We start from the raw sequence: 20,482 nt of genomic DNA on the forward strand, positions 1-20,482 counted from the left end.
CATCCCCCACCTCTGGGAACAACTGATTTGTGTTTGAATTTATGATGAACTCATAGAATCTTAGATTCCATGTGTAAGTAAGATCATACCATATTGTACATACATCTTTGACTTCTTGATTCCACAAGCATGTGCTGGGGTGAACGACCATCCCTGTTTGTCTGGGACTATTCTGATTCTATCACTAAAAGGCCAACATCTGGTAAGCTCTTCCTGGAATGAAACTCCTGGTTTTAATAGACAGGTACAGAAGGTTAGGGGAAAGGTACAAAACATAAAGGTGACCCCAAGGGGGGCTGAAAGCAGCACTGATTTCGCTAGTACCTGCTGCCGCTGCTGACAGCCACAATCTGCAGTTCGTGATCATGCATCATCCACTGTCACACCACTGGGTGACTATAGTGCGCTGCAATCTGGAACACGAACATCCACTTTGCCTGTGGATTAACTGTTATGCTTTGTATCTAGACAGTGCTAGTTTAATTTTTAACATGATGCATATTGCAACCATGTTTTTTAAGAGTTCAGATGATGAACATGAGCATGATTACCGGAAGAGGACTAATGCCAGCATGAACCAGACATCAAGGTCATTCAGAAAGCTAAACAACTGTTATTTCAGCAGCAGCTAGATACACACACAACTGTGTTAGGGAGGTAGATGGTCACAAAGGGCATACTGCAGCATGTGCAGAGAGGACTTGGGGGCTTGGGCTGAGAGTGGGGGGAAAAGAATGTAGGAGTCCATGAAGAAACTGATCCCACAGGTCCCCAAGGAAATAGGCAAGTACTTCTAAATTAATCAAAAGGGGTTTTTTTTGGTCTACTCAGTGACACCAATTCTCAGTTGAAAATACTAGCCGCTGAATTAGCATGGGCTTACCACATGGCTGAATGCATCACTCCTCTGATTGTTCTATGGCACCAAGTAAAGGACATTCATTCAGAGGCTGTACCTGAAATACCCTGTGGATGAACCATAGGTGAAATCTGGTAACAGATGTGCTGGCCCTTTACAGCACGTCAGATCCCACCAACAATCATGCTGTCTATAGTACACCAAGGCTGAGTCCAATCATGGCAGTAAAGAAATGCTCTGTTACTTCTCAGGCACTTTGATTTGAAAAGTGGAGTTTCAAATGGTCTTTTTTATTTCTGTGAGGATTTTAATGAAACTTCAGGGAAAAAATTTATTTACTTTAAAGATTTCGCTTATTCATGAGAGACACAGAGAGAGGCAGAAACACAGGCAGAGGGAGAAGCAGGCTCCTCAAGGGGAGCCCAATGTGAGACTTGATCCCAGGACTCCAGGATCATGACCTGAGCCAAAGGCAGATATTCAACCACTGAACCACCCAGGTGCCCCCAGAAAAATATTTTAAAATGTCAATGATATACAAATACAAAGGAGACTTTGACCATCTGTCTGCATATTTGACAGTGCAAGTATAAATTTTTGCAAATTCTGTTCAGTCTATGAACCCTTACCAAAGAAAACAAAAAGATCTTACCTGCTAAATGTCCTGCACACCTTGTACCCCCACAGTTCAAGGAATGTGGTTTGCTTCCTGTGATACTGAGGCTTTTCCCAATGACAGGTTTGGTTATTTCTTAGTTTCCTCAAAACATGGAATATCCCTTAATGAGCTATTTGATGTTTTAGAAATGGAAGGAGGCGGTTTCCTTCAGGCGTGTGTCTAACATTCAGGCTGTCATCATTGCTAGTCATAGAGGAAGAGATGGTAAAAAGTTAGGCTACCATCAAATCATATTTTCAAAGTGTAGGACAAGAAGAATGTCCTCTAATTTAAAAATAATGCTGAGAAGAGAGACAAGGATTGCATTCAAATGGAAATTTATGAATGGTTCTTCCAAAACTGTTTGATGATCTTTGAAGAGGCCAGAAGAATCCTCAAAAAGGATAATCTGAATGCACCTGCATTGTTCAATGTTCTGTGTAGGAAGTAACAAAAGCTCGTGAATAAAAACTGACTCAGTTTTGGGGAAATAAAATAAAATGTCACCAGAAGAGGACAACCAGTTTAAACAGGCTTTCTCACTTCTTTCCTAAGACTGGAACTTGTAATCCAACTTTAATATCACAAGTTCAGATATCTCTGTGCTTTAATAAAAGCCATTTTCCCTGAGACACATACACACATACCCACAAGAGAGAGTGCACAAGAAAACTTTAACTTATGACACCTAGTGTGCTTCAAAATGTTTAAAAAGGATGCAGCTCCTTTAGATGCAAAGGAGCTGACAAAAAGCTGTTCTAACCAACTAATAGTTACAAAGAGGTTGGGAATTTTTGGAGAGCTTGAAGCTAATCTGTACAAGTCTAAAAACCTGCTGTTGTTAGTAAGATCCTAAGTATTCCATGCTCAAGTGATTTTGTTGAGAGGATCGTTAGCTTGATGCCATCACATTGGACTGATGGCAGGAATTAGTGTAATGTGGGCTTAATAAGAGCAGCACTGCAAGTTAAAGAATTTTATGTTGGCCATATTCAGTTTGATCACTAACATTAGAGAAGGATTTCCTAAAGGTTTCTGGCAAGGAAATAGAAGAAAGAGGTAAAATTCTCCTCTGCATTATAGGACAGAAATGTCATTATTTTTTATTAAATATTGGTACTATGTTTAACTAGTCTTCCTGTTTTTACAATCTTAAAAAGTCTTACATGTATGTATCCTTAAAAAAAGAAAGACTTTATTTTTGTAGAGCAGTTTTAGGCTCACAGCAAATTAAGGGGAAAGTACAGAGATTTCCCATATACTCCTCAACCCTCCAACCCATCATCAACATCCCCACAGAGTGTACATTTGTCATAACTGATAAACCTACACATCATAATCAGCCAAAGCCCATAGTTTACATTTGGGTTTACCCGTAATGTGGTACATTCTATGGTTTTGGACACATGTATAATGAGATGTGTCCATCATTATAGTATCATATAGAGTATTTCCACTGCCCTAAAGTCATCTGTGCTTCATCTATTTAGCCCTGCCTCCCCCAACCATCCCTGACAACTACTGACCTTTTTTGGGGGAAATATTTTATTTATTTGAGAGTAAGAGAGAGTGGGGAGGGGGGCTAGTCAGAGGGAGAAGGAGTAGCAGGCTCCTGACTGAGCCGGGAGCCCCATGGGGGGGCTCCATCACTATCTGATCCAGGTCCTAGAACTCTGGGATCATGACCTGAGGGCCGACTGCTTAAGGACTGAGCTATCCAAGTGCCCCTTACTGATTTTTTTTTTTTTTGTCTCCATACTTCTGCCTTTTGCAGAATGTCATTTAAGAATGTCATGGAATCATACCATATGTAGCTTTTTACATGTATGTATCTTAATACAAATTTTAAGTATCCAATGAGTTAAAATAAATTGCTGTATTAAAGAATAGAAACATGTAACTATTTTTATATTTCTCATAAAGTAGTCCTACTGATTGCCATCGTTACTAATCCTATTGTTTACATAATAGCATTTATGTAACACAAAGGCAAGTAATACAGAATATAATTTGCACCAAACACCTATTTTTCATATATTTTTAAAAGATTTTATTTGACAGAGAATGAGAGAGAGAAAGAGTATGAGTAGACACAGCAGCAGAGTGAAAGAGGAGCAGGCTCCGTGCTGGGCCGAGAGCCTCCCGCGGGGCGGATTCCAGGCCCTGGGATCACGACGGGAGCCAGAGCAGGTACTTAACCGACTGAGCCACCCGGGCGCCCCTATTTTTCATATCTTAATGATATTTATAGTTCTAATGTATATAATTTCAAATACATCTTTTCATATTTCTAGTTAAAGTAACACATACACGTGTATGTGTATAATTATTTTTAACATAGTATTATGGGCTTGGGGGGCTCCCAGGCTGGATTTCTAAAGTTGGTCACGTGAATCCTTTCCCTCCCCCTCGTCTCCATTTACGCGGAGGGACGCGGCGCCCACGAGGCCGGGCCGCTCTGTTCCAGGGGCGCCCGGTCCAGTGATGGAGCCAGACCCCAAACGGGCCGGCAGAGAGCAGCGCCGAGGGTGCCAGGGCGGGGGTTCCCACAGGTCACCCAGCCCGCAGGAGGCCCTCTGGGAAGGCTTCCCGAGGAGGCTGGGGAGGCCGGGCCCGGGGTGCGCTCGGGGCGCAGGGCGAGGGCTCGGGGAGCGCGGGGCGGGGGGCGGGGCGGGGGGCGGGGGCGGGGCGCGGCCCCGGGGCTCTCCGTCCGGCCCTGCCTCTCGCCGCCGTGCGCCGCGTCCTCCTCCGGGCGGTCCTCCGGGCGGTCCTCCTCCGGGCGGTCCTCCCTCCGTCCCGCGGCGCGGAGCTCGGAAGCGGAAGGCGGCTCCCGCGGAGGGCGGCCCGCACCGCGGCCAGCACGCCCGGCCCCGCCCCCGCCCCCGCCCTCGCCCTCGGCCCCGCCCTCGGCCCCGCCCCCGGCCTCCCTGCCCTCCCCGGCGTCTGCCGGCTCCGCGCCTCCCGCTGAGTCAGCCGGTGAGTCAGCGCCGCCCGCCGCGTCTGGGGGTTGGGGGAGCGGGCGGGGGCGGGGGGAGGGACGGGCCGGGGTGGGGGGGTGGGGGGAGGGGAAGGGCAAGGTCCGAAGTCAGGCTTCCAGTTCTTTGGCCTGCCGGCCGGATGTGGCCTGCTTGATGATTTTTGTTGAGCTCGGGAGCCGAGAACGGTTTTACATTTTGTAACTGTTGAAAAATACGAAGAGATTATTTTGTAACAAAATTATGTAAAATTCTAACTTCAGCGTCCATGAAGTTTTACTGGAACATTTGTTATGTCTGTCCAGGACTGCTGTGCAGAACATCAGAGTTGAGCAATTCTGAGAGACCGTGTGGCCCCCGAAGCCTGAAGCGTGTACTATGTACCTGAACCTTCACAGGTTTGCTGCCCACATTGGGGGCTGGGGGCTGGGGGCTGGGGGCTGGTGCTCAGGGCCCTGACTGTTAAGCAGGCAGCTCTGTCTTTGCAGATCTTGCGCGGGGGAGAGGGTGGTGGGCCTCCATCCTTATGGGGGCTTCCCACCCTGGGGAGCCATTCCCGCCCCACTAGGTCTTACCCCAGGGTTTGCCAACCAGCAGGAGAGCCGCCCTTACCTGCACTCCAGGCCACCCGCTGTGGGGCAGCGAAGTGGTGGTTGCTCCCCGTTACCCATTAACCAGCTAGTTCGAACACACAGTATCAAGGAAGTCAGGCTGCACATTTATTGCCTTGTTGCTCCGGGGAACGTGACAGGCCCCATGATCTGCAGCCCTGGAAAAGCCATCTTGGTGATCCAGGTTCTGGCCTTATGCCAGTTGTTGTTTAGGGCAGGCTTTTTGAAACTTTTTTTTTAACCTCAACCCTCAGTAAGAAATATATTTTACATTGCAGCCAAGTTTCACAAAACTATCTGCTCCATTACAATTGATGTACTCTTGCCATTGTCTGTTCCTTTTCTGTTTTTTAAAAATGATGATCATGAAACACAAAATTGACTTTCTCAACTACTAATAGGTTGCAACCTATTGCAATATGAAAAATGTGTTTGATGGTATCAAGACATGTCTATCTATTCTCTTTTTCAGTACGAAGCACAACAGAAAAGGGCCTCCTTCACCTGTTGGCGGAGACTTCCTAGTTCTCAATCTTCATGACTCCCCTTGCCGCCCTTGACGTAAGACAGAACCTCCGTAAGCAAGAAATCCACATACCTGTTTGCTTATATGCAATGTGCATTGAATCCTGGTAACTGTGATTACCCGGAGTAGGGGAGGATAAGAGGAATTGGGGATAGGAAGAGGACTTGCTCTTCACTCAAGTGCTGTTTGAATTCTGTCACATACATATTACTTTGCATTTTTTATTTAAAAACATTTCAAGCCTACAGAAGGGTGTTAGGAACACCTGTAAGTGTCCTGTACCCACCAACAAGTTCATGCACTCTACCTCCCTCCCACTCCATTCTCCTCACCCCCACCCTGCAGACCTCTTCAACCACCCCCAGGAGTGAAGGAGACCTCAGAATGCTTAACATTCTCAGCAGTGGGCAGTGCTAACAACTGATAGGTCAGAAGGCCAGTTGAAAGTTGGTTGCCATCCCATAGACTGTTGACCAGCATGTGGACTTTTTATTTTGCAAATTTAGACTTACAAAAAAGTTGCCAGGATAGCACCCTCTGCTCAGATTCCCCTAATGTTAACCACGGTAGAAGGACCAAAGCCAGGGGATTAACAATGATACAACACTGTTCACTCATCTACTAACTTTATTTGAATTTTGCCAAATGTCCCACTAGCATCCTCTTCTGGTCTAGGACCCCGTTCAAACCCCACGCGGCATCTAGTTGTCCTGTTCCCTTCCACTCCTACCTGGGACAATCCTCCATCTCTCCTTTCAGTGCAACGCTTTGGCCAGTTCTTTTGTAGGACAGATCTCACTGTTTTCTCCTTACTAGATTGAAGTCATCATGCATTTTTGGCAAGAATACCACAGAAATGATGTGCCCTTCTCAGGATACGGTATCAGGCGGTGTTGGTGTGGCTAGTACCGGTCATAATGATTTTGATCACTTGGTAAAAGTGGTGTCTCCCTGAGGTTTCTCTGCTATAAAGTCACTGTTTTCCTTTGTAATTAATAAATATTCTGTGGGGAGATGCTTTGTGACTATATAAATATCCTATCCCCTTCATACTTTTTCCCACTAATTTAGTATCCCTTGAGGATTCTTGTTTGCAACAGTTACTGCCGTAGCTTTTACCAAATAGTGATTTTTCTATTTCCACTGTTCTTTCTCCATTAATGGGAATTCTGCTGTAAAAAGAAATTGTCTCTTTCCCCCATTTATGTACCTCATTCCATTATCTTTCTATCGTTATGGATGGTCTCTTAGATATTACTATTATTTTGTGCTCCTATGATACCAGAGTTGGCTATTGAGAGCTCGTCTGAGGTAGCCCCTGTGCTCTTTGACACACCGCCATCATTCCTGGAGCACTTCCTTACTGTCTGGCACAAGATGTTCCAGGCCCATCTGGTAATTTTCCTCCCAGCCCAGGAGTCAACAGTTTCTCTATGAGCCCTGGTTTGTTTTCGTGGAGAATGGTATTTAGAAAGTAGGGTCTAGGCACCAATCAGATTTAACTTGGTTGAATGAGAATGCCAAACTGGACTGGCCTTCAGAAGAGCTTGGGAAGGAGAGAGGCAAACTGTGTAGGGCAGAGAGGGGAGGAGAGAAGCTAAGACACAAACAGACACTGAGGTTGAGAGAGAGTGCAGAGCAGTGTGAGCCAAGGGAGGGAGGGCAGCGTGACTGTTCAGTCCTTGGCTGGGAGTACCCTTGGGAAGCATGGCCTCCATGCAAATATAAGGAAGGATTCAGAAAAAAACCATCAGCAAAACAAGAAAAGAAAACCTATGGAATGGGAGAAGATAGTTGCAAATGACATATCTGATAAAGGATTGATATTCAAAGTATATGATGAACTTCTATAACTCAACACCAAAAAACCCCAAATAATCTGATTTAAAATGTACAGAGGACTTGAACAGATACTTCTCCACAGAAAAAATACAGATGACCAACATCACTGATCATCAGGGAAATGTAAATTAAAACCACAATGAGCTATCACTTCACACCATTTGAGAATGGCTCAAAAACTCAAAACGCAAGACTCAAAAACATAAGAAATCACAAATGTTGGTGAGGATGTGGAGAGAAGGGGACCTTGGTGCACTGTTGGTGGGAATGCAAATTGTGTAGCCATTGTGGAAAACAGCATGGAGGTTCCTGAGAAAATGAAAATAGTATTACCATCTGACCCAATACCATATGATCTGAATACCCACTACTGGGTATTTACCCAAAGAAAACAATAACACTAACTCAGAAATATATATGCACCCCTATCTTTATTGTAGCATTATTGACAATGCCCAAGATGCACAAGCCACCCAAGTCAATCCGTAGATGAATGGATAAAGAAGAAGTGGTATATATACAGCAGAATATTATAAAAGAGAATGACATAAAAGAATGGCACAAGATGTTCCAGGAGCATCTGGTAATTTCAAGCCATAAAAAAGAATGAAATCTTGCCATTGATGACAACATGCATGGATCTAGAGGGTATTATGCTAAGTGAGGTAAGTTAAATCCCATATGATTGTACTTATGTGCAGAATCAAAAGAACAAAGAAAATAGATCCATAGATACAGGGAACAAACTAATGGTTGCTGGGGAAGGGAGTGGGCAAACATGAGTGAAGTGGGGTGGGGGATATAGACTTCCAGTTTGGGAATGAGTAAGTCATGGGAATAAAAAGGGATGCATAGGGAACGTCATCAATGGCATTGTAACACGTTGTATGGTAATAGATGGGAACTACGCTTGTGAGCATACATGTAGACTTATGGAGTCACTATTTTGTACATCGGAAACTAAAGTCACACTGTGTATCAACTATACTTCAATTAAAAAAACAAGGAGGAGCACCTGGGTAGCTCAGTAGCTTGAGCATCCCACTCTTGATTAGGGCTCAGGTCAGGATCTGAGGTCTGTGATGCAGCCCAGTGTCAGGATCTGCACTCAGCAGGGAGTCTGCTGGAGATTCTTGCTCTCCCTCTCCTTCTGCTTCTCTCCTCTTTCTAAAATAAATACATCTTAAAAAGAAAAAAATGCCTCACACCCTCCCCCCAATCAAGGAACACTGGGCTGCAGGCAGAGCTTGTGCTGGGGTATATACCTGGGGCCTGAAGTTGGGAGGAAGAGGACTTACCATTTTTATCTTACAGTGTTTCCTTTTGTCAAACTGAAGAACAATGGAAGGGACGCAGATGACTAGTGCAGTGGGGTTCACCCAGCACAAACAGGTCTTTGCATGGAGGGGCCAGTTGCTTTGCGGTTCCAAATGCTGAGATCCTTGGGGCTCAGAGGGAGTACAGCTATCAAACTCCTCTGCTTGTTACCCACAGCAAGAAGTACATCTTACAACGTGTCCTAACATATAGATACCTGTTCAACTTATATCAATACCCACTCTTGTGATGTATGACACAAGCTGTTTTCCTAGGCAGGTTACTTCCCGCTAGTTTCATTCCCTTACATACTAACGAATGGATCTTAACCTACAGTTTGAAGAACACCCTCCAGGACAAACTCTTACTGTGCAGACAGGGTAACTGAGGCCTAAGAAGGGAATGGAGTGTCCCAAATGCTATGGCTTTTCGAGATGACCATTTTACTTAATGACCTTTCAAACAATGCTACATTTGTATAGCTACTGGAGGGAAATAGGTCTGGATAATGAGAGTGTGAAGAGCTAGATGAAATTAGGTTGAGGGTCTTGAACCAGAGACTTGCTGGCCTTATTCCATAGCCCCAAATTCCTAATGTTGGAGGCCTAATGTTGGGCTCTTTGAAACTAAATAAATGTTTTATCCTTCACATGTCCCTTCATGACTTACTCAGCAAAAGCTCTGGGAAGGTACTAGGCAGAGGCCCGCCTGCAGGAGGAAGGTGTGAGTGCCTTGCCCTCAGGGTGCTCCCGAGAGAGTGTCCTTGGGAGGCAGACAGACAAGCAGCCACAGAGGACCTTGCAGGAAGAGATGTACAGGGTGGGGGTGGGGCACGTTGAGGATTTGGGGCCTGGAGAGCAAAGTGTGATGGGAATGACAAGGAGGGGCTGGAGACACAGAAGCTTCATGATGGAGGCCTTGTCTGCCTGCCACCCAACAGAGTTTAAACTTCATCCTGTGGGCAGTGGGGGCCGGTGATGGTGCTCTGAGAAGAGGCGGTCACCTGGCCAGATTTGTATCCTTTACACTGACTCCTATAGCCACAGGAAGCTGGTGGCCAAATTGACACTGCGGTACATGGAAGCTACCCTGTGAGGTGACCCAGGTCTAGAAAAAGGAAGCTGGAGTTTGCAGTGAACAGCTGACAGCAAGAGCAGACCATCTGAGGCATGAAGGCAACTTTGCTACCCGCCCCCAACCCCAAGTATAGAGACCATGTGCGCTTTTCTAAAGACATGGCCCTGACATCAGAGAGACTTCTCAAACCCACTATCCTGAGGGTCTGCCCTAGAGAATCACACCAGCCGGAGCTCCAGAACTCAGTCCCTGAGCCCCTCTGTTGGGCTAGGCACTTGAGCACAAGGTGGAGTGTCACAGTGAAAAAGACATGCAGTACTGTGCCGCGCGGACCTGGGTTCGACTCCTGCCTCTTCCACATAAAATTAGGTGACTTTAGGAAAGTTGGTTAACTTTGCCCTGGATTATGTATAGTTTCCTCATTGTCCAACAGGGAGCAGGGGGTAAGTGTGGATGAGTTAATGTGTTTGAAGTCTGCTATAAATCCCAAATCCACTCTTGTAATTTCCTTTTATTTTTTTATTTTTATTTTTTTAAAGATTTTATTTATTTATTCACGAGAGACACACACAGAGGCAGAGACACAGGCAGAGGGAGAAGCAGGCCCCATGCAGGGAGCCTGATGTGGGACTCAATCCTGGGTCTCCAGATCATGCCCTGGGCCCAAGGTGGTGCGCTAAACTGCTGTGGGCTGCCCTCAGAATTTCCTTTTAAAGATGAGAAGGCCAAGGTCAGAGAGGTTAAGTGACTTGCCCAAGGCTATCCCGGGGGTGGCACCTGGAGCCCCAGGGTGGTCTGATTGTATGCAGCCCCTGTTCCTTCTGGGAGCTAGTGTTTCTCCATGCTGCGCGATTCTACAGCAAGCAGAGCCCTGCTGTCCGCACCCAGCCTGAAACGACGTGTGACTGTTCACCTAGTCCCAGGGGCCAGAGTGGGTAGCGATGAGTCACCCCAAGCGGCTCCAACAAAGAGACCCCTCCTCCCCAGCCAGCAGCTGGGCTGAGACCTCGTTTCCAAGCAACAAGACACAACATATATAAATACAACTTGGTCTCTTGCTGTAACAGTGAGACCTGTTTCTTGCACTGCTGCCTTTTCCTTGCTTCTCCCCTCTGCCCCTCAGCCTTCCCTCCAGCTTCTCCTGAGGCCGTAGGTTTGATCCTCAAGCTAAAAGCTTCCAGACCAGAGTGAACCTGGACTGCTAGGGGTGGATGTGGAGCTCTGCCTGGGCCATGGATGGAACAAGGCTGCCGGGTGGGGTGGGAGGGAGGTGCAGAAGGTATGGGCGGTGGCAGCAGACAGGATGGATTTCTACCATTCCGGCTGGGGAAGGGCAGTAGCAGCAGGACAGAACTTCCTGACGCTGAGGCAGGAGCATGGCAGAGGGAGGCTCCTCAGATGGGGGTGCCCACCCATTTCCGTGGGGCAGGAGGGGCTTCCGCTGCTCTGGGTGCCCCAAGTGGTGACAGCTTCCAGTGTGAGTCTCATGGCATCTCCTCTTGAACCTGTGCTTTTCTCATTCCACCTCGCATTATCTGGTTACTCGGTTTAGCTGCCAAATGTCTTGAGAGGGTCGCTCCCCTGGAAGAGCCTCTTGCCTACACGCTTGCTCAGCTTATGCCCAAGACAGCGTGTGTGCTAACAGTTCTCATTTTAGGACTCCTCTTGTGGCCAGGCAATGAACTTGTTGCTGCACATATATCATCCTATTAACCCTCACAATGACAATGTACATCAGTATTATTTTTTCATCAGTTTTATTAGGCTTACACACAATAAAATAACACGGTTTTTAAGTTACATTACATTTTTATGGTACAATTTGATGGGTATTGACAAAAGAATACAATGTTGTAACCAGCATCATGGTGTTCATGACCTAGAACATTTCCATCACCCCTCTGCAGCCTGTCCTCTACCCATGGCCCCAAGTAACCACTGGCCACTATAGTTTTACCTTTCCTAGACTTCCATTTAAATGGAATGCCATGTGTAATCCTCTGTCGGGGAAAGTCTTCTTTCACTTAGCATAATGCTCTTAAAATGTTATTGTTTTGTTCCTTTCTTTGCTAACCAGTTAATAAATATTAACTGTTTATTAAATGGGCTGTTTCCATTTTGGGGATATTATGAAAAAAGCAGCACTGAACCCTTACGTACAAGCATTTGTGTGGATGTGTGCTTTCATTTCTCCAGGAGTGGAACTGCTGGTTCATTCAAGAGATGAAAGATCGTAGCTCAGGGAGGTTAAGAAACTTGCCTGAGCTGACACACCTTGGCAGAAATTCACAGCCAAGTCTGACCTCTATGGCAGATGGTCACCCATAGGAAATAGGTATTTTTTTAGTTGAAAGTACTTCTTTGGCCAGTAATTCCTATAGTAGTGTGTACCTGCGCCAGATTCAGCTGTATTCAGGCTCTTAACTGGAATAAGTAGACTCATGCTAAGCATAAGTTGCTGAGTGCACAGGGGCATAGGTCACTCTTTGAAGAATTTTAGCAGGTGACTTCCAGAAGCCTTAGAGGCAGAGCTGCAGGCTTTTTGTTTTGTAAAAGTGTTTGGCAGGCTTCTCCACTGTGAAATTACTGTTTTCTCTTTCTAATTAATTACTTTCTTGGAGAAAGTAGCAAAGCTTCCTTTGAGAGAAAGCACCCTGCTCCTCATTAAGCTTTTACCCAACGGTCTGAATACCCATTATGAATTTCCTGAGTCCACCATTGCTTTTAATATTTAGTTGGCATTTTTCTGGTAGGGGGAGCTTTCCCTTTCTCCTCACTTATGTTTAAATGAGTATGCCTCATAAATTATTTTATAATCTATTATCATCATTGCTTTAATGTTCAACATGTCTCAGATTTGGCCAAAATCAGTCCCTTGAAGCTGACTCCTGTGTCCTTTTAACACTTGTACAACGTTGCAGGCTTTCACACTTCTGCAGCAACCCTGGTCCCCTTCAGAGGAGAATGGCATTCAGAAGCCAAGAATGGGACGCTAAGATATACTCATTGTTGCTGGGATGTCCCACTTCTAGGCCTCCACTTCAAGCCAACTAGGCAGTGCAGTTCTCTGCTCAGAAATCCCTCCACAAACTTCACAAATTTATAAACCTCCTGGGGTGGGGGGAGTGCAGGGAACATTTTCCAGCTTTTCTTACTTTGGCATGAATAAATTCTAGGGCAGAGGACATGAGAGGCTGGTTCTTGAGGATGGTGGAAGAGGACCAGGGAGAATGGGGGCAGGTGTAATAGGGGAAAGGTGGTCTTAGGGACTCCAGAAGGTACACTGTGTCTCCAGTGGTGACAGAAAACTGCCCTGGTTCTCCTGGCACAGACCCTGTGCTATGCTCAAGGCTGATGGACCAGCTGGCTCATGAGAGCCTGATCACTGAATGAATTCCACAATTAGAGGTGGGGACTTACAATATGGGGCCACCATCTCAGAGTTAGTCTCCCTGAAAACAACTGCCTTTTGGTTGTGTTTGGGCACCCTCCATTCTTAAGGGGCTGCTGGCTCTCCAGCTTACTGGGGCAGGTGCAGTGCTGGGCCTCTCGTGGGCAGCAGTGGGAACAAAGCTGTTTCCAATGACTTTTACATTGGTGTCCAACACAATCCTGTCTTCCACTGAGTGAGCAAGGCCAAGAGGATCAGTCACTGGTCCCTGCCAACTCTAGTGTTTGTGGTTTAGCCTGGCCAGAGTCACCAGGCCTGGTCACAGCAGGGCAGCTGGTGTTGGAAGGCACAGGGAACCCCACTCTCTGGGACAGGTCAGAGGAACCCCAGCATTCTTGGAGGGGCCAAGGTGTCAGTAGCACTGCTGTCTCTCAGAACGCTGACCCCTCTCCAGTATAGCTTCAGACAATCTTGCCTCTGATGAAGAACTAGACCTTCAATGAAGAAAGGACATCAACATTTTGAGCAGACTTGTAGGAAACAGCTGTGGAAGGAGCTGCTTCACTCTGGGTTGAGGGGCGTAATGAGCCAGAAGGATGAAAATGACTAATGCTACATTAGTGTCTGTTGGCATCAACACCATGATGATGTACATGATGTGTGTGGGGGGTGTCCCACAAACCAGCTTGGGGGTGCCCAGAGGGAAGGAAGCCAAGGTTTCACCACAGGCCAGGCTAAAGCTGGAGGGCAGGGCTCCAGGTGGTGGGAGGAGCAGCTGAAGGCAAGACAGGGAGTGGTGCCCTTCGGCATTAGGCAGGGGCCCAAGGATCTAGCATCAGGGAGGAACCCTGAGACACCAGGCACTAGGGAGGGCTGGACTGATGAAATCCATTCAGGGCTGCTCTATTAGATGTCCCAGCAGCTAATCGAGTCAGGTGTTGGGCTCTCTGTGTGGAGCCTGCTTCTCCCTCTGCCTGTGTCTCTGCCTCTCTCTCTCTCTCTCTCTCTCTCTGTGTCTGTCATGAATATATAAATAGAATCTTAAAAAAAAAAAAAAAAGATATCCCAGCAGCCTGGTGACAACAACCCCACCTTTCTCTGATGCTTTTTCCTTAAATGCAAATCAGAATAATAATTCTGACACATTTCTCAGGATGTTTGTTTAAAAACATCTAATAAAACATGGTAAAGAGAGTGGGGAAGAGGCAGAGAGAGAAGGAAAAAGGAAGAGAAGGATGACTATAAAAAGGAGAAAGGGAAGAAACAATTCTCATTCGGCTGTCAAGACACAGAGATCAGAAGCAAATGATGGGCCATTAGGGGGAGCTGCAGCGGTGGAGGCCACGAGGAGGCCCTAAGCAAATGGCCAACTTCTAAAAAACTAAGTATTCTTAACAACTGGATGTCTTAAAGGCGTATCTTTTACTATGAAGTCTTAGAAGGCACTAACCCAGATAACCCATGTGATTTAAGCATCTCTGGGTCCTTTTCCAAAACAGGAAGTTCTCCCCAAGGGACAGTCTATAATTTTCTTTGCACTGTATCATGTCCTATCTAATGCTAGGACAAGGGCTAAGGGAACATGAAAGGGATGGTCATCTCCTAGATGGATTTCACTTCTCAGATTTTATTTAGCATCGGTATCTAATGTGGCCTGTCATTTTGCTGTAAACACCAAGGGCAAAAAGAAATCTCTATTGTGTTCTCTGGCAGCCGAGAAGCAGTCCTTAGCTCTCTCTATCCAGTATATGAACATCTTTCACTTAAAAAAAAAATTAAGGGATCCCTGGGTGGCGCAGCGGTTTGGCGCCTGCCTTTGGCCCAGGGCGCGATCCCGGATACCCGGGATCGAATCTCACGTCGGGCTCCCGGTGCATGGAGCCTGCTTCTCCCTCTGCCTGTGTCTCTGCCTCCTCTCTCTCTCTCTGTGACTATCATAAATAAATAAAAATTTGAAAAAAAAATAAACTAAAACTTTAACCCAAAATTAAAAAAAAAAATTAAAATAAAAGAGTTCAAGTATATATATCAGCTGTCCAATTTATGTTTGTAATTATAACAGAAAGTAAACCACTTAGGTTGCCTAGGTGAAAACGTAGGATGCAAAATTGCACATAGAGGATTGCAACTACCTAAAAACTATCTAAAAATGTACCTGGGGGATCCCTGGGTGGCGCAGCGGTTTGGCTCCTGCCTTTGGCCCAGGGCGCGATCCTGGAGCCCCGGGATCGAGTCCCACGTCGGGCTCCCGGTGCATGGAGCCTGCTTCTCCCTCTGCCTGTGTCTCTGCCTCTCTGTCTCTCTCTGTGTAACTATCATGAATAAATAAATAAAATCTTTAAAAAAAAAATGTACCTGGGAGCAAAAAAATAGCACAACAAAGATCTTTGCAGGGAGAAAAAACTTGAATGGAAACAGCTATCAATGGAATGAGAGACTTTTCTCTCTTGTGTTTCTCACATTTTCTATTAACATGTGTAATATAATGGAAAATACTCAATGAACATAATTTTAAAGAAATATACATAATAGCAACTGATGAAGGAAAACATTAGAGGTGACTGAGATCACACAGAAAGTTCAAGACAAGCCTCTAATAGAAAATCTTGTCATATGGCCTCTTTCCACACTCAGAAAGCTTCTTGGGCAATCCCAACAGCGGAAATCTCAGAAATGACTTTTCTTTGCTTGTGGAAGCACTGTGGCTTTTTAATCAGGAGATTAACTTACTAATGTTTTGCTTTTTGACATAGCAAAGTGAGTGTCCACCCCAAAGGCCCTGGGGATAATGATGACAATAATAAAAATGAAAATAACAGACTTACCACGGATCATGTATACAGCACATAATATGCCTGTGGGGTCCCATTCTAGCTCCCTAAGTCCTCACTCTCCATGTACTTCTCAGGGAAGACACGACTGGCTGCTATGCAACAGCCATCTAACAAGGGAGTCTGCTCCCTTGTAACCTCTAGCCTGGGTTTGTGGTCAGACACGGGGCACACTTCCTGCGGGCTGAACCCATCATGGTAATACTGACTCCTTTGCAGACACAGGAAAGCAGCTGACCCAGCTCATCAATGAGATGCTCTTAGGAGCAGGTTCAGCTACCAGTCACAGACACTCCTCTTTTACGTGAAAGTACAGAGACTTGTGGTTCAGACTGGGAGGAGGTTCTGCTTACACCACTCCTGTGTGCAGCCCCTTGTTCTCATTCTCCAAGATGGCTTGTAAGGTATTCCAGGATGGAGAAGGGGATGAAGATAGAGGGGCCAAAGCAATGGTCTCTTGAGGAAGGGTCTCTGAAGAAGATTCCATTCAAGAATCCATCCACTGATTTCCCTTTTACTAGTACTTAGTCACAGGACCACATTTAGCTGCAAGGCAGGCTGGGAAATAAACTGTTTTTAGGAGGTCTGTTGCTAAAATTTGCAGCTAAAATTTGATTTTTATGGAAGGGGGAAAATACACTTGGGGGCACTATTAGCAGATTTTTAGCAAGAACGAAAGGGGGAGTTAGCTGGAGGGCTGATATGAGATTGTCCTTGATGAAAAGAATCCCAAACATACCTTGCTTCAGATCTTGGTTTCTAATGCTATTCTTCAATAAGAGGAAACAGGACTCCTTGGAGAATGGATGATTCTAGGACTGGGGAAAGAAATATTCAAGATGACTCTGGCAATCTGGCAATGCCAGAAAATAAGGATGTACTCAAAAAGTTTAAAAAAAAAAAAAGGAAAGAAAAGAAAATCCCACAATGATGGACTTAAGTCAAAGGGTGATAGGAACCAATGGAAAGAACCCCTAATAGCTAAATCTGGAACAACTTGAGCAAGAAAATAAATATATTATATTGGATTACAGACTAAAATGTAAAGTAAACATCTGTGAGTCCATACTAATATGAAAGATTGCATAAATAACTGAGGGAGAAGAGACACATATTCTATGAAGAATTCCAAGGAATTTACGTAGCTTCTCCTCACTCAGGAAATGAAACACAACTCTCCAATCCTTAGGTGGAAGCACAGTGATTTCCTTTCAAAGAATACAATATGGAAAGCGGTGATAAAAGAGTGAGAGAACTCTGACAAGTGAGGCTTGAAAAGGCAACCAAGGTCAACCTCAACAGCCATAAATCATGTTGATGTTATGTACCCCTGGTGGGTTGTGGTGAGAAAGGCACTTCACCTCTGTGATCTTCACTCCCAAATTCATAACCCTAGTTTAAGCATGAAAAAAACATAAGACACACCACAGTGGAGGATTAGTCTACAAAATATCTGACCAGGCTTCTCAGAACCATCAAGGTCATAAAAAAATGAGGGATATCATAGCCAAGATGAGTCTACGGAGACAGGAGGGTTAAATATAATGTGGGATCCTGGATGGCATTCTGACACAGAAAAGGAACATTAGATAAAAATTATAGAAATTTGAATAAAGTGTGGACTTCAGTTAATGATAATGTATTAATATTGGTTCCCTAATTTGCAAATGTTTATAATATTAATAATTGGGGAAACTGGATATGAAGTATATGGGAACTCTCTGTACTATCTGCTCAATGTCTTTTTAAATGTAAACCTGTTCTAAAATTAAAAGTTTATGAAAGAGAGAGAGAGAGAGAATATGAATGAATGAATGAATGAATATATGAATCCTTCCCCTTTCCTGTGTAGGAGGCCAAGATATTTGGAACTGAGGGAGTCATCTTCTGACTGTGGAGATGACAATTCATGGTCCTAACTCTAATCCCTTTATTGGGTTTTTGTTATATAAGAAAATAAACTTCACTGTAAACTGTTTGGGGCCAGGTGTCTTGTTCTTTGCAGCTAAATGCATCCCAACTGACAGTCCTCATATCACTTCTACAGCTACTGCTGTGCTTTATTTTTTTTTAAGATTTTATTTTATTTATTCATGAGAGACAGAGAGAGAGAGAGAGAGAGAGAGAGAGGCAGAGATACAGGCCGAGGGAGAAGCAGGCTCCATGCAGGGAGCCCAATGTGGGACTCCATCCCGGGACTCCAAGATCACGTCCTGGGCCGAAGGCGGCGCTAAACTGCCTGAGCCACCTGGGCTGCCCACTGCTGTGCTTTAGATCTTTATCTCCTTCCTCAAGATCTTTAGCCTGCTTAAACACCCTTCCTTCCTCATCTGGTTGCTCTCTTCTCTGGATTTGCCCCATGGCTACATCTCTCCCAACACCCCAAGGCCAGTAACTCCTGCCCTTCCCAGGACAGGGCAGTTCTCTTCCACTTCCAAACTTGTGCACACTTGAGTCCTTCTGCCTGGAATGCCCATTCCTCCACCCTTATTCCTCCCAGCAAATAACTTTCTGGATTTAAGTTTCAGTTCACTGTGTGTGATAGGCAGGATTCTCTTATGTCCTTGAAGATTCCACTAGGAAACATGGCCTGCATAACCCTTGCTACTGTGATTATAATGATCTGTACTACTATAATTAGGTTATGTGGTATGACACAGTTGATTTTTATTTTTTTTATTTTTATGTATTTATTTTTTAAAAGAAAATGGAAGCCTGCTTTTATTGATGCACACATCAACGGACCTGTGATTGGAAGGGGCAGCGACGTTAACACAACACTCGTGGTTAATGCAACGGAAACATAAAAGATAAAATAAAAAATAAAAAAAATGCAATGGAAACATGAGGGCAGGAGATGGCTTTGCAGGGACATGATGCCTTCATAAGTTAGGGAAATGAACCGCTAGCTGGCTGCCCTCTCATTTCATGTTCTTCACAAACTCCTCTCCCTTCTTGATGGAGGCCTTCAGCTCGGGGGATGGCTTCCGCTATCATCTTCTCTTCAAAAGGGGAGATCTTGTCAATGCCTAGATTCTTCTCGATACCCTTTTTCTCCAGCAGTAATGGTGTGGAGAAATAGGCAGTCTGCTTCCTGGGATTTAATGAAGGAACATTCGACAACTCCTTCCTTCCCATTCATTGTATCCACAAGGGAGAAGACAAACCCGGCTCCAGCATACGCTATGGACAGGGTGGCAGAGCCTTCTCCAGCTTTGGCCTTCACCACCTCCTTGCCGGCCTCCTGGATCCACCCAGTGATGGCTGTCAGCTGGGCGGGGGGTGGGGGGGTGGGGAGGGCAGGGGGATGACGGTCTTCTCGGCATGCTGCCAATAACAGGAACGTTGACTCATGTGAGATCCAAAGCTTTCAGTTCTGCAATGGAAGTGTTGGCCCTGACAATGTCCAGGGTGGTCCCCTCGAAGATTTTACTGGGGTGGTAAGCTCCGTGTTTCTTGAAAACCTCCATTGCAATTGGGATAGTGGATTAAACTGGACTTGAAATGACACAGATCATGGCCTCGGGGCAATGCTGGGCACAGGCAGCAGTCAGGGTGGCCACAATTGAGGCATTGGTGTTGAACAGGTCATCCCGTGTCATGCCTGGTTTTCTCGGGACTCCTGCTGGAATAACCACCACATCACAACCCTTGAGGCAATGCAGCAGCTGCTCAGGTCCGAGGTAGCCTTTCACATTTGCTCTGGTCTTGATGTGGCTCAGATCTGCGGCCCCTCTGGGCATATGAGCAATATCCCAGAGGGTCAGGGGGCTTACTAAGGAGCTGTTCTTGAGAAGAAGCGCAAGGGGCTGTCCAATTCCTCCGGAAGCCCCAAGTACAGCTACTTTAACATTGTTCTGGGCCAGGGTGCTGAAGCTGTGGTGGAGAGTGGCGCTGGCAGGGCCTGGGCAGGTGAGGGCAGAGACCATGGTTGGTTGGAGCGGGCGGGGAGCTGAACAGCCGGTGAAGGAGCCGGCGGCTGGCAGGTGACACCAACGACCTCCATCCACAGTTGATTTTTTTAAAAGATTTTATTTATCTGAGAGTTAGAGCATGCTAAGTGTGTGGGTGAGGGGCAGAGGGACAGAGAGCCCCAAGCCGAAGCCACACTCAGTTCAGAGCCAGACACAGCGTTCAATCTCACAACCCTGAGATCACGACAGAGTCAAAACCAAGAGTCAGATGCCCAACCAACTGTGCCACTTGGGGAAACCCTGATATAGTTGATTTTAAGAACAGGTTATCTGGGAGTGCCCGATTTAATCACATGAACTTTTATTTATTTTTTATTTTTTTAAAGATTTATTTATTTATTCATGAGAGACGAGAGAGAGAGAGAGGCAGAGACATAGGCAGAGGGAGAAGCAGGATCACGCCCTGAGCTGAAGGCAGATG

At 45.7% G+C, this 20,482-nt stretch overlaps 1 long non-coding RNA gene and 1 pseudogene across 4 annotated transcripts; one reads left to right on the plus strand and one right to left on the minus strand.

Annotated features, from left to right (window-relative positions):
• The first annotated feature begins 3,559 nt into the window (after positions 1 to 3,559).
• Positions 3,560 to 17,033, plus strand: LOC144291637 (uncharacterized). 4 transcript variants are annotated; one of them, XR_013359001.1, is made up of 3 exons: positions 3,560 to 3,707; positions 4,798 to 4,890; positions 5,576 to 17,033. It is a non-coding gene; the product is annotated as an uncharacterized LOC144291637 (long non-coding RNA). The 4 variants fall into 4 exon arrangements; XR_013359000.1 differs by lacking the exon at positions 3,560 to 3,707 and adding an exon at positions 4,430 to 4,493; XR_013359002.1 differs by lacking the exon at positions 3,560 to 3,707 and having other exon boundaries at positions 4,582 to 4,890; positions 5,576 to 8,136; positions 8,786 to 17,033.
• A 1,804-nt stretch (positions 17,034 to 18,837) lies between these two features.
• LOC144291643 (malate dehydrogenase, mitochondrial pseudogene) lies at positions 18,838 to 20,482 on the minus strand (annotated as a pseudogene).

Source organism: Canis aureus, chromosome 20 (assembly GCF_053574225.1).
Source record: "Canis aureus isolate CA01 chromosome 20, VMU_Caureus_v.1.0, whole genome shotgun sequence".
In the NCBI taxonomy this organism is placed as follows: domain Eukaryota; kingdom Metazoa; phylum Chordata; class Mammalia; order Carnivora; family Canidae; genus Canis; species Canis aureus.